A 14,613-nucleotide genomic window follows, 5' to 3' on the forward strand; every position below is an offset into this window, starting at 1 on the left:
CCTCGAATACTCAAGCGGATCTTCTGAGCAGGAAAATAGTCAACCAAGCGGAGTGGAAACTAAATCCTATTGTCTTCCAAAGCATTGTAGCCAAGTGGGGTTGTCCGTCTTGGGATCTGATGGCATCTGCAATGAACAAGAAGTTAAGCAGGTTCTGTTCTCTGAAGATCTCCGACAATCCTGCAGTGGTAGATGCTTTCTCAATGAGTTGGAAGAACCTTTCCGCCTACGTTTTCCCCCCAGTTCCTCTCATTTCGAAGACATTACGGAAAATAGTAGAAGAAAAGCCTCTATTTATAATAGTGATAACCCACTTTTGGCCGAGGAGGTCATGGTTCCCGCTCCTCCTTCATCTGTCCAGGGGAGAATTCTGGAAGCTCCCTCCATGTCCGGATCTTCTTCTCCAGAACGGCCTATATCATCAGAGTCTAGACCGTCTACATCTTACTGCCTGGAAGTTGAAAGATCTAAATTAGAAGCAAAAGGTCTCTCACAGTCTGTCATTAAAGGGCTTCTGTCACCCTACTAAAGTGTTTTTTTTTTTTTTGGGCTAGTCAAATTAGTTATATTGCGATATATGACAATATAATTGTGTTACTTACTTTGATCCAGCAGTTTCTGCAAAAAACAAAGTTTTAATATATGTAAATTCGGTCTCTACCAGCAAGTAGGGCGTCTACTTGCTGGTAGCTGCTGCAGAAATCCGCCCCCTCGTCGTGTTGATTGACAGGGCCAGCCGGGATCTCCTCCTCCGGCCAGCCCTGTCAGTATTTCAAAAATCGCGCGCCTGTGTGGATTCGGCGCAGGCGCTCTGAGATGAGGAGGCTCGTCTCCTCAGAACTCCCTCAGTGCGCCTGCGCCGATGACATCACCGAAATAGAAGACGTCATCGGCGCAGGCGCACTGAGGGAGTGCTGAGGAGACGAGCCTCCTCATCTCAGAGCGCCTGCGCCGAATCCACACAGGCGCGCGATTTTTGAAATGCCGACAGGCTGGCCGGAGGAGGAGATCCCGGCTGGCCCTGTCAATCAACACGACGAGGGGGCGGATTTCTGCAGCAGCTACCAGCAAGTAGACGCCCTACTTGCTGGTAGAGACCGAATTTACCTATATTAAAACTTCGTTTTTTGCAGAAACTGCTGGATCAAAGTAAGTAACACCATTATATTGTCATATATCACAATATAACTAATTTCACTAGCCCAAAAAAAAAAAAATCACTTTAGTGGGGTGACAGAAGCCCTTTAATACTCTTCTTGCCTCTCGCAAAGACTCGACTAACAGGAAATATTCTAAAATATGGAGGAAATTTGTTTCCTGGAGTTCTGATTTTGGCCACAATGACCTTGACGTCTCTTCAGTACTGCAATTTCTTCAGGATGGGTTTCAGAAAGGTCTCAAGCCAAATACCTTGAGAGCCCATATGACTGCCATTAACTCCATGACAGAAAATAAATTCCTTCATCACCCTCTAATCCTCAGGTTCTTCAAGGCAGTTAGAAGACTGCAACCAGTGCATAGGGATCCTACACCTATTTGGGACCTTTTCTTAGTCCTAAAGAGACTTACCTCAGCACCTTTTGAGCCTTTACAAGATGTAGATCTCAAATGGCTTTATTACAAGGCTTTATTTCTGACGGCCGTCACTTCCGCTAAGAGGCTGGGAGAACTACAAGCCTTGTCGTCCAGATCTCCCTATGTACGCTTTTTACCAGATAGAGTCCTATTGCGTACAGTTCCGACTTTCCTGCCAAAAGTGCCTTCTTCAGCTAACAAGAATAGGGAATCATTGCTCCCGGTATTTTTTCCTGATCCTGTTAACGTGCAACAGATACTTCTGAATACTCTAGATGTTAAAAGAACATTACAAATCTACCTCCAAAGAACTAAAGACTCAGGAAAACCGAAAATCTTTTTGTTCTCTTCGCTGGTCCAAGAAAGGGACAACTGCCTTCTAAGGACTCTCTTGCGAGGTGGATAAAGTCCACAATTATGGAAGCCTATTCTCTTGAAGCCCTTCCTCCACCCTTTCCAATCAGGGCCCATTCCACCAGAGCTGCAGCAACCTCCTGGGCAGAAATGGCGCAAGTTCCCATTGAAGATATTTGCAACGCCGCATCATGGTCCTCGTCTCTGACGTTTGCTAAGCACTATCATCTGGACATCAATGCTAGGAGCTCAGCCTTTGGTACTGGGGTTTTGTTAGCAGCCGTGGATGAAAAAGTCCCTCCCTATGAGATCTATAAAAATCCCATGCTGTGCTGCCGGAGGACGATAGGGGAAAGGAAAAATTCGTACCTGGGATTTTACTTTCCTTGAGTCCGGAGGCAGCACAAGTTTACCCTCCCTAATAAATTTATTTTGTGCATATGTTTGTCTGAGTCTATTTCTTTAACATGCCGAGGCATTCTGGGAGGTGACCCTTATAGGGGAGGCTATTAATTTAATTAACTAATTGATTACTTGTTTTACTAGGTGGGCGGTCCTAGAAAGAAGATGTCACACTATTAACCCATGCTGTGCTGCCTCCGGACTCAAGGAAAGTAAACTCCCAGGTACGAATTTTTCCTATAATACTGCTCCTATGTACAAGAATATAACTGCTATAATACTGCTCCTATGTACAAGAATATAACTACTATAATACTGCTCCTGTGTACAAGAATATAACTACTATAATACTGCCTCCTATGTACAGGAATATAACTACTATAATACTGCCTCCTATGTACAAGAATATAACTACTATAATACTGCTCCTGTGTACAAGAATATAACTACTATAATACTGCCTCCTATGTACAATAATATAACTACTATAATACTGCCTCCTATGTACAAGAATATAACTAATATAATACTGCTCCTATGTACAAGGATATAACTACTATAATACTGCCTCCTATATATATGAATATAACTACTATAATACTGCTCCTATGTACAAGAATATAACTACTATAATACTGCTCCTATGTACAAGAATATAACTACTATAATACTGCCTCCTATGTACAGGAATATAACTACTATAATACTGCTTCTATGTACAAGGATATAACTACTATAATACTGCTCCTATGTACAGGAATATAACTACTATAATACTGCTCCTATGTACAAGAATATAACTACTATAATACTGCCTCCTATGTACAAGAATACAACTACTATAATACTGCTCCTATGTACAAGAATATATCTACTATAATACTGCCTGCTATGTACAAGAATATAACTACTATAATACTGCTGCTATGTACAAGAATATAACTACTATAATACTGCCTCCTATGTACAAGAATATAACTACTATAATACTGCCTCCTATGTACAAGAATATAACTACTATAATACTGCCTCCTATGTACAAGAATATAACTACTATAATACTGCCTCCTATGTACAAGAATATAACTACTATAATACTGCCTCCTATGTACAAGAATATAACTACTATAATACTGCTCCTATGTACAAGAATATAACTACTATAATACTGCTCATATATACAAGAATATAACTACTATAATACTGCCTCCTATGTACAAGAATATAACTACTATAATACTGCCTCCTATGTACAAGACTATAACTACTATAATACTGCTCCTGTGTACAAGAATATAACTACTATAATACTGCTCCTATGTACAAGAATATAACTACTATAATACTGCTCCTAGGTACAAGAATATAACTACTATAATACAGTTCCTATGTACAAGAATACAACTACTATAATATTGCTCCTATGTACAAGAATATATCTACTATAATACTGCCTGCTATGTACAAGAATATAACTACTATAATACTGCTGCTATGTACAAGAATATAACTACTATAATACTGCTCCTATGTACAAGAATATAACTACTATAATACTGCTCCTATGTACAAGAATATAACTACTATAATACTGCTCCTATGTACAAGAATATAACTACTATAATACTGCTCCTATGTACAAGAATATAACTACTATAATACTGCCTCCTATGTACAGGAATATAACTACTATAATACTGCTTCTATGTACAAGGATATAACTACTATAATACTGCTCCTATGTACAGGAATATAACTACTATAATACTGCTCCTATGTACAAGAATATAACTACTATAATACTGCCTCCTATGTACAAGAATACAACTACTATAATACTGCTCTTATGTACAAGAATATATCTACTATAATACTGCCTGCTATGTACAAGAATATAACTACTATAATACTGCTGCTATGTACAAGAATATAACTACTATAATACTGCCTCCTATGTACAAGAATATAACTACTATAATACTGCCTCCTATGTACAAGAATATAACTACTATAATACTGCCTCCTATGTACAAGAATATAACTACTATAATACTGCCTCCTATGTACAAGAATATAACTACTATAATACTGCCTCCTATGTACAAGAATATAACTACTATAATACTGCTCCTATTTAAATAGCAATGGCATGGGCCTTCATTTTTACATTGTATGGAAAAAGATCTGTTACACAATACACATCTTAAACATTTCTTGCAAAGCTTGTAATTTGTATACATACAGAATATAATAATGTATTGCGATATATATCGTTATCGCATATAGTTCAAATTATATCATGATATAGATTTCAGTCCATATCGTCCAGCCCTAATAGGCACTATTATGTATAAACACTATACCTGGTACTACTATATGGCACTATGACAGGCACTATTACATATAGACAGTGGGCTGGTTTTATTATACAGGCACTATGGGTGATACTACTAAAGGAATGATATCAGTTATTATACATTTACTGTGGCTGCTACTATCATATGGCACTATGGCAGGCATTATATAGCATCTGTGGCCGCTGTGCCTCCTAGCAGAACTGAAGCTGCTGCTAACCTTAAAAGCAGCTACCTGTAAGGGCAGACTTATTTTTTCTCATTTTCATAGAAATCCTTTTTTTAGTAAGGGGGAATAAGTGAAAACGGTGAAACACGTGTTCTGCCATCAATCTAGCATAGCATACAGAATACTAGTGAGAACTCTGTGTCAGTTCATATTTTTAATTACATTTTTTTTTTTTAAATCAACGGTGTCAATCAGCGATTGAAAACGAAATATTAGGGCTACATCCATTTATTATCTCCACACACACAGCTCAGTTCCAATATTTTTTAATTTTTGGGGGGGACTTGTTCAACTTAATTAAACCAGCATATACATGTGATTACTGTAGCAATACACAGGGTAGTGTAGCGATCTACCTGGGAGTGTTAATGTGAAATTGAACGTCAAGCCTTAATCGTTCGTTTGCGTGAATTCCATTTCCACACAGTTGGAATTTTTTTGGGGGGGGGGGGGGGGGGGTTGGGTTGTTCAATTTAATTAAACCAGCATATATACATGATTATTTCAGCAATATACAGGGTAGTGTAGCATCTACCTGTGACTGTTAACATGAAATTGAGTGTGAGGCCTGGTCGTTAATCATCCGTTTGCATTCATTTATTTCTCTAGATGGTTGGTATTTTTTGTGGGGGGGGGGGGACTAGTTCAATTTAATTAAATCAGCATATGGGTGATCAGTACACCAGTACACAGGCCAGCACATAAAAGTATGTGAAGAATAATGAATTTATGCCTTAATCCGTTTCCCTTTATTTCTGTGTTCACACATTTCCAATCCAATTTTTTTCTTATTGGGGTTGTTGATTATATTTAAACCAGTATCTATATGTGATTACGTGATGATTACTACACCAAGAGACAGGGTAGCACAGAAATGTAATTGAGAGTGCTAACAAATTTAGGCCTACATCCGTTTCCTTTTACTTTAGTCTTCACACATTTTCAATTACATATTATTTTTCTTTTGGGTGGGGGAGTTGTTGAGTATATTCAAAGCAGCATATATAGGTATACTACACCAATACATAGAGGCCAACATCTGAGAGGCCCAAAAATGTCAGGGCTACGGAAGGGTTCCAAACAAAAGACCCAGTTCCAGAATGTGGGTAGTAGCAGCACCAACTATCTGGCCAGAAGTAGTAGTAGTAGGCCACAGTTGTCCCTGCTGGCTTCGGAAAGGCGCAACATTATTGTTGAGGAGAAAGAGGATAAGTTTGAGAATTGGATGGCTCACTTCTCCTTGGAGGTGACTTCAGAGTCCAACACCTTGCTGTGAAGCCAGGCATTCCTCCTGCTCCTCTTTCAGCCTCAAAGAAGGCTTTTAGTAAAGTCCTATCAGTCTTCACTGCCCCTTCCTAGTGGAGCTCCTTCCTTTTTCCTAAGAAGTGTCAAGAAAACCCCACCTATGCCCTATGGCAGATAGTCAAGAGAGCCTCCCTGTTAACGATTTGTGTGAGAGCAGTCAGCATTTGTACTCCCCTGAGGGGGAGGTGGAGGCTGCAGACCCCAGGCATAACCATGTGATGTGGTAGTAGTGGCACCCATAGCCTTGGTATTGGGGATAGGGACAGTGGGAGTCGAGGAATAGCAGGGGAGGGTGGCCAAATAACCCATCATGATATCCCACAGTCTGGGGCCAAAAACATGCCAGAGCTAAGCTGATCTCGGATGCCTCTACTGCTCCGTGAGTATCTCCCGTCTGGCATTTTTTTCTCCATGCTGCCGGAAGACAAAAGCAATGCCTTGTGCAAGCTATGCAAAAGCAAAATAAGACATGGGCAGGCAAACACAAATGTAGGCACCACAGCTCTATTGAACCCCATGAAGCAACATCACCCAATCAGGAGCAGGAGTTCCCTCCTTCTCCTGGTTCTCCTTGCGCCAGCTAGGCTGCATCCACGAGCAGTGTGGTGTCTTCCACATCATCCCTTTCCTCTTCTCCCACTCAGACTCCTCCCCGCTCTATTGTCAGCCATCAATAACAGAATGCATGGCCAGGAAACAACTCTATGCGCCCAGCAATTGGACTGTGCGCAAGCTTAATTCCCACCTGGCCAATATGCTGGCAGTGCAGTTGCTGCCATACCATTTAGTTGAGTCTGCTGCCTAGATGACATTTGTTTCTCCCAAAAAGCCATCCCTGCCTTGTACTCTCATGTGGTGGACAATGTTGGGTGCTCCCTGCGATTCTCACTGTGCGGCAAGGTTCACCCCACGGTGGACACCTGGAGCAGCTCTTATGGGCAGGGACAGAACATGTTTTTCAAGGCCCACTGGGTCCGTTTTTTTCTGGCATTGGCAAGGCAGCAGCCCGACAACTAGGCCAGGTCCTTTTGACCCCCCACAATTTGTTGGTCTTGCTCCTACACTAGGCACTTGTCCACTTCCTCCATGGACATGTTCCCGTCCCCAACAGCAGCAGGGCACAAGGTACTCTCACTATCTGTCCTTCCTATTACATGAGTCAAGTCAAGCTTTGCCACACTGTGTTGGAGCTCATCGGCCTGGGAGAGAGTAGCTACACCGGCAAGAAGCTCCTCAAGTACATCAAGCAGCAAACATCCCGGTGGCTGTTATCCCACCAACTGTAACTGGGCAAGGTGGTCAGCGACAATGAGCGCAACATCCTGGCAGCTCTGAACCTGGGCAAAATAGCACTTGCTCCCTGCATGGCGCACGCCATCAACCTAGTGGTGCAGCACTTTCTAAATAAGTACACTGGCTTGTGTAAGGTGCTGGCAAAGTCCAGGAGACTGTCCGAGCATTTCAGCCACTCTTACCTGGTGGGGAACGCTCTCCTGAACCTGCAGCGACAGAGCGGCCTGCCACTACACCGCTTAATGCACGACGTGCTGCTGGAATTCAACATTGCCCATGCTTGAGCGTCTGTACAAGCAGTGGAAAACCGTGGCAGGAACCATGTGTTGCTTCGAGGTCTGGCAGTGGCAGCTCAACCAAGACGACAACTGCGGCATGATCAATGTCATCCCTCTCATATTTATCTTAGAACAAACGTTGATACCAATGTAGTAGGGGACCACAATGGAAAAAGGGCAGCTGACACATCTTGCTGTCCGCCCTACCATCACGTTATGGATGTCTGCTTCTGCCACCATCTTGCCACTGCTGCAACCTACCCACCATCAAATTCTGTAAGGCTGCTGGTGCCACTGCCATCATGACACTGCTGCGGCCTGCCTATCATCATCTTCTGTAAGGCTGCTGCTGCCTCCATCATGCTGCTGCCTGCCTACCAACAATGTACCTTATGGCTGCTGCTGCCGCCTCAGAGGCTGCTGTTTCTCGCTTCTAATCCCCTACTGCCACGGCTATTAATGCAAAGCATCTGCCATTACTGCCACTACTACTACTACTACCCATAGACAGCTGACTTACTGCCTTGTATGTTCCGTGCAATACTGCTCCTGCTACTATGGCGGCCCCATGCCATTATATCCGTACCGTACCCTGTCCGCATCCACACTGGACAGCTGCTGCTGCTGCTCCCAATTAAAACAGAGAATTTTTTTCGGCTCATTAGGCAGACATTCTGACCCTGTCAATGCGTAGTTTTTGGACGCCTGGTCCCCTAAGCCATTTTTTCTATATATATATATATTTTTTTATCCCACAACACTGTTTGTGTTTAAAGGGGTTATGCAATATAAAAATACCCTACCCCCTTGTATGGGTTATACTTACCTGCTCCCCGGCACCAGCGTTGCTTCGTATCCCTGCATGGCCACCACTGCATCTCCCCGTCGCTCGGATCAAAACATCTGGCGACGAGGGGAGCAGCCAATAGCAGCCCGCGAAGGGGACGAGCCCCCTTGATGTCGTGCAGAGATCCGGAGCGACATGGGTGCCTGGGAGCAGGTAAGTATAATCCATGCAAGGGGCATTTGGGGGATATTTTAGATATCAGATAACCCTTTTAAACATCATCTGCCCCCAATAAGCTTTGGAATATGAAAAAGCATAACGTATGTGCCGGCACGGTGTGATATTAAACACGCTGTATGTTAACGCCTCTCACGTGCTTTTCCCCATAGCTGTATGTCAGTGTCACCCAGACATCACTTACTATTGCTGTCATTGTGGTCCAAAGGTTGGGGGGGCTGTGGAATTCATAAAAAATAAACAGAAAGAGATATTAAGTTTTCCTAAAAATTCTGAGTACTAGGAGGCTAGAGGGGGTTATATACAAGCTTTCAGGGCAATTGGAGCAACTTCGGTTTGGTTCAAACTGAACTTTATCAAAAATTTGCCAAAATGGACCCAAAACGAATCTCGAGTGGTTCACTCATCTCTTATAATGATTTATGGACATATCAGCTTACGTTAAGAAAGAGTTCACTGTGCTACTGAATTCACTACTAGTTTGAAGGTTTTTGGGGTCACTGTAGCACATGCAGTACCATTTTTCACCTCTGAAGACACTCCATAGCCATTGTCGTAACAGCGCCACCTCCACATCAACACACCAAGCATAGGATGGAGCCTTCCCCAAAAACGGTAGCAGGTAATACAAGGCATGTGGCTGGTGTAAAAAGTGTGGATGGTGGAAGGAGCGGGCAGTGTAAAGGTTGTGGAAGGAGCGGGCAGTGTAAAGGTTGTGGAAGGACGGACAGTGTAAAGGTTGTGGAAGGACGGACAGTGTAAAGGTTGTGGAAGGAGCGGGCAGTGTAAAGGTTGTGGAAGGAGCGGGCAGTGTAAAGGTTGTGGAAGGACGGACAGTGTAAAGGTTGTGGAAGGACGGACAGTGTAAAGGTTGTGGAAGGACGGACAGTGTAAAGGTTGTGGAAGGAGAGGGCAGTGTAAAGGTTGTGGAAGGAGCGGGCAGTGTAAAGGTTGTGGAAGGACGGACACGGACAGTGTAAAGGTTGTGGAAGGAGCGGGCAGTGTAAAGGTTGTGGAAGGAGCGGGCAGTGTAAAGGTTGTGGAAGGAGCGGGCAGTGTAAAGGTTGTGGATGGTGGAAGGGGAGGACAGTGTAAAGGTTGTGGAAGGACGGACAGTGTAAAGGTTGTGGAAGGACGGACAGTGTAAAGGTTGTAGAAGGAGCGGGCAGTGTAAAGGTTGTGGAAGGACGGACAGTGTAAAGGTTGTGGAAGGACGGACAGTGTAAAGGTTGTGGAAGGACGGACCGTGTAAAGGTTGTGGAAGGACGGACAGTGTAAAGGTTGTGGAAGGAGCGGGCAGTGTAAAGGTTGTGGAAGGACGGACAGTGTAAAGGTTGTGGAAGGACGGACAGTGTAAAGGTTGTGGAAGGACGGACAGTGTAAAGGTTGTGGAAGGACGGACAGTGTAAAGGTTGTGGAAGGACGGACAGTGTAAAGGTTGTGGAAAGACGGACAGTGTAAAGGTTGTGGAAAGACGGACAGTGTAAAGGTTGTGGAAGGGCGGACAGTGTAAAGGGTGTGGAAGGGTGGACAGTGTAAAGGGTGTGGAAGGGCGGACAGTGTAAAGGTTGTGGAAGGACGGACAGTGTAAAGGTTGTGGAAGGACGGACAGTGTAAAGGTTGTGGAAGGACGGACAGTGTAAAGGTTGTGGAAGGACGGACAGTGTAAAGGGTGTGGAAGGACGGACCGTGTAAAGGTTGTGGAAGGACGGACCGTGTAAAGGTTGTGGAAGGACGGACAGTGTAAAGGTTGTGGATGGTGGAAGGGCCAGACAGTGCAAAGGTTGTGGATAGTGGAAGGGAGGACAGTGTAAAGTGTGTGGATGGTGGAAGGGGAGGATAGTGGAAAGGGTGGATAATGTAAAGATTGTGGATGGTGGAAGGGGCAGACAGTGTAAGGGCTATGGATTGTGGAAGGGGAGGATAGTGCAAAGGTTGTGGATAGTGGAAGGGAGGACAGTGTAAAGGGTGTGGATGGTGGAAGAGGAGGATAGTGGAAAGGTTGTAGATAGTGGAAGGGACAAATAGTGTAAAGGTTGTGGATATTAGAAGGGGCGGATAGTGTAAAGGTTGTGGATAGTGGAAGAGGCAGATGGTGTAAAGGTTGTGGATGGTGGAAGGGCAGACAGTGTAAAGGTTGTGGATGGTGGAAGGGCAGACAGTGTAAAGGTTGTGGATAGTGGAATGGCAGACAGTGTAAAGGTTGTGGATGGTGGAAGGGGAGGATAGTGTAAAGGTTGTGGATGACGAAAGGGGAGGATAGTGTAAAGGTTGTGGATGGTGGAAGGGCAGACAGTGTAAAGGTTGTGGATAGTGGAAGGGAGGACAGTGTAAAGGGTGTGGATGGTGGAAGGGGAGGATAGTGTAAAGGTTATGGATAGTGGAAGGGCAGACAGTGTAAAGGTTGTGGACAGTGGAAGGGCAGACAGTGTAAAGGTTGTGGACAGTGGAAGGGCAGACAGTGTAAAGGGTGTGGATGGTGGAAGGGGAGACAGTGTAAAGGTTGTGGATAGTAGAAGGACAGATAGTGTAAAGATTGTGGATAGTAGAAGGGGCAAATAGTGTAAAGGTTGTGGATAGTGGAAAGGGGCAGATAGTGGAAAGGTTGTGGATAGTGGAAGGGACAAATAGTGTAAAGGTTATGGATATTAGAAGGGGCGGATAGTGTAAAGGTTGTGGATAGTGGAAGAGGCAGATAGTGTAAAGGTTGTGGATGGTGGAAGGGTGGACAGTGTAAAGGTTGTGGATGGTGGAAGAGGCAGATAGTGTAAAGGTTGTGGATGGTGGAAGGGCATATAGTGTAAAGGTTGTGAATTGTAGAAGGGGCTGACCGTGTAAAAGTTGTGGGTAGTGGAAGGGCGGACAGTGTAAAGGTTGTGGAGGGTGGAAGGGGTGGATAATGTAAAGGTTGTGGATGGTGGAAGGGGAGGATAGTGTAAAGGTTGTGGATAGTGGAAGGGAGGACAGTGTAAAGGGTGTGGATGGTGGAAGGGGAGGATAGTGGACAGGGTGGATAATGTAAAGGTTGTGGATAGTGGAAGGACAGATAGTGTAAAGATTGTGGATAGTAGAAGGGGCAGATAGTGTAAAGGTTGTGGATAATGGAAAGGGGCAGATAGTGGAAAGGGTGTGGATAGTGGAAGGGACAAATAGTGTAAAGGTTATGGATATTAGAAGGGGCGGACAGTGTAAAGGTTGTGGATGGTGGAAGGGCGGACAGTGTAAAGGTTGTGGGTGGTGGAAGGGCGGACAGTGTAAAGGTTGTGGATAGTGGAAGGAAGGACAGTGTAAAGGTTGTGGATAGTGGAAGGAAGGACAGTGTAAAGGTTGTGGATAGTGGAAGGGAGGACAGTGTAAAGGGTGTAGATGTTGGAAGGGGAGGATAGTGGACAGGGTGGATAATGTAAGGGTTGAGGATAGTGGAAAGGGGCAGATAGTGGAAAAGTTGTGGATAGTAGAGGGGACAAATAGTGTAAAGGTTATGGATATAAGAAGGGGCGGATAGTGGAAAGGATATGGCAAGTGGAAAGGGCAGATAGTGTAAAGGTTGTGTATAGTGGAAGGGGCAGATAGTGTAAAGGTTGTGGATGGTGGAAGGGGCGGACAGTGTAAAGGTTGTGGATGGTGGAAGAGGGAGATGGTGTAAAGGTTGTGGAAGGGGCGGACAGTGTAAAGGTTTTGGATGGTGGAAGAGGGAGATGGTGTAAAGGTTGTGGATGGTGGAAGGGCGGAGAGTGTAAAGGTTGTGGATAGTGGAAGAGGCAGATAGTGTAAAGGTTGTGGATTGTAGAAGGGGCTGACCGTGTAAAAGTTGTGGATGGTGGAAGGGCGGACAGTGTAAAGGTTGTGGATAGTGGAAGAGGCAGATAGTGTAAAGGTTGTGGATTGTAGAAGGGGCTGACCGTGTAAAAGTTGTGGATGGTGGAAGGGCGGAGAGTGTAAAGGTTGTGGATAGTGGAAGAGGCAGATAGTGTAAAGGTTGTGGATTGTAGAAGGGGCTGACCGTGTAAAAGTTGTGGATGGTGGAAGGGCGGACAGTGTAAAGGTTGTGGATAGTGAAAGTGGTGGACAATATAAAGTTTGTGGATAGTGTAAGGGGTGGGTAGTGTTAATGTGGATAGTGGAATTAATACTGTTGGGGTATAGATGGTAAGGGATAAGCATTGTGGGTGGATATATTTAATGAGGTGCAGTTACTCCTACCTTTTCCATGTTTCTTTTTATATAGACTTGCCCCCTACCAGACCACATAAAAACTACACATATTATATAGTCATTGAAAGTGAAACAACCCATAGTGATAAACTATTAATTATCAATACTTAGTTTACTAGTTACTTCCCACCTATCACAGAAGCATTTCACTGAAGCCTCCTACATGGCATTACCCTAGACAAGTGCCTACATAGCACTGGCACAATAACAGTCCTATACTCCATACATTAATCTAGAAGATCAACATGAGAAACTTCAGGTGGATCAGTAGGAGTTATGAACATGTGGACCACAAATTACAAACCCCTGCCCTACCCCCTTGACCCTCCCCCGGGCGTACACACCTGTGTATCTGCCCTTCATCCGAGTCCGGCGTGGCATCTCCAGATGGGTGTGATTGTTTTTGGATATGTATATACATATCTGAGATGAAAAACTGGGTGGTGGAGGAAGCGGGTAGTCCAGGAAGAGCATGAGTGTGGAAAACGCAGTATATCGGGGATGTGAGACGTGATGGAAATAGATAGAAGATGGTGACAAATGCAGATGATGGAGGAAGTTGGTAGGCACCGAACATGACATGGTGGAAAAAATGAGCTGAAGCCTGAGGAATAGATAAAAGTTTTAGAAGACAGTGATGGGGTGGAAGGGGGTTAGGATTGGGACAACTATTCAGAAGACTTCAGCAAGATAGTGGGGTACTTTGTAGGGGAGTGGACAGATGTCAAAAAGGGCAACACAGAAGTTCTGAAAAGGTAAGATAGCAGGAGATGGATGAACAGATGGAAAGGTAGGATGAGGATGATGGTGACAATGGTGTGGGGTAGAAGCAAGTAGGAGACATACAGTGCCGGGGGTAGAAGACGCACAGAGAAGTAGGAGTGTGGATGTTGAGAGCAGGATTCCTCTGGAAATTTCGCTGCTTTATTTGAAGTGCGTAGTGTGGCTGACGTCATTCCCCACCTCTTGTCCTCCTCCTCTATTCTCCTCCTTTTCCCCTGCAGCCTATCACCTCCTCCTGGTGTGAGCCTCCTCCTCGTCATTCTAGTTGTTGTTCTTCCCCGCTCTGCATTGTGTATGTGCTCTGCCCTCTGCACACATCACTATCCTAGTACTACTCCTTATAACCAGTATTAGTACTCTCTGTATGGCAAAGATAGGTGTCCCCTTTTCCATGCTGCTCTGGGCCATACCATTTCAGAGTTATAAGACTGTGAGCTCTTCTACTTATTTAATGCACTATTTAGCTCCCGCATTGCAGACTGTAAGTGCTGGCCTACGTGTTGGAAGATCTCCAGAGCACATCTGACTTGTTATAATTATTCGGTGTGTAATCCTGACCATATCCTACAGTACGTGGAGGGGGCTGGATTCATATATGCTAGAAATAACAATAACCATATAAGCTCTGCTCCCCACTATCCCTCCCCAGCTCTTTCCACACCCCACCTGCCACCTTGACACTCTTTCTTCTCCTTCCTCCCCCCACCTTCTTCTGCTTCCCTCACATCTGTAAGATCAGGGCCCAGAACCGTGATTTGGAAGACCCTGGTTGTTGCCCTGGTCTCCCCTTTTCTGTTCCTG

General features: G+C 44.4%; 1 protein-coding gene across 7 annotated transcripts in view; it reads right to left on the reverse strand.

Moving 5' to 3' along the window:
• KDM6B (lysine demethylase 6B) overlaps positions 1 to 13,976 on the reverse strand; it is a 123,839-nt gene extending 109,863 nt beyond the window's left edge. For 4 of the 7 annotated variants that reach the window (XM_044278913.1, XM_044278907.1, XM_044278912.1 and 1 more), the window contains exon 1: positions 13,374 to 13,970. The gene's annotated coding sequence lies outside the window, so the exon portion shown is untranslated. Of the gene's footprint in view, positions 1 to 8,998; positions 9,033 to 13,373 lie in introns of all 7 variants that reach the window. The other 3 variants (XM_044278903.1, XM_044278906.1, XM_044278901.1) reach the window with 3 other exon arrangements.
• Between the last annotated feature and the right edge of the window lie 637 nt (positions 13,977 to 14,613).

This window comes from Bufo gargarizans, chromosome 2, assembly GCF_014858855.1.
Source record: "Bufo gargarizans isolate SCDJY-AF-19 chromosome 2, ASM1485885v1, whole genome shotgun sequence".
Classification (NCBI taxonomy): domain Eukaryota; kingdom Metazoa; phylum Chordata; class Amphibia; order Anura; family Bufonidae; genus Bufo; species Bufo gargarizans.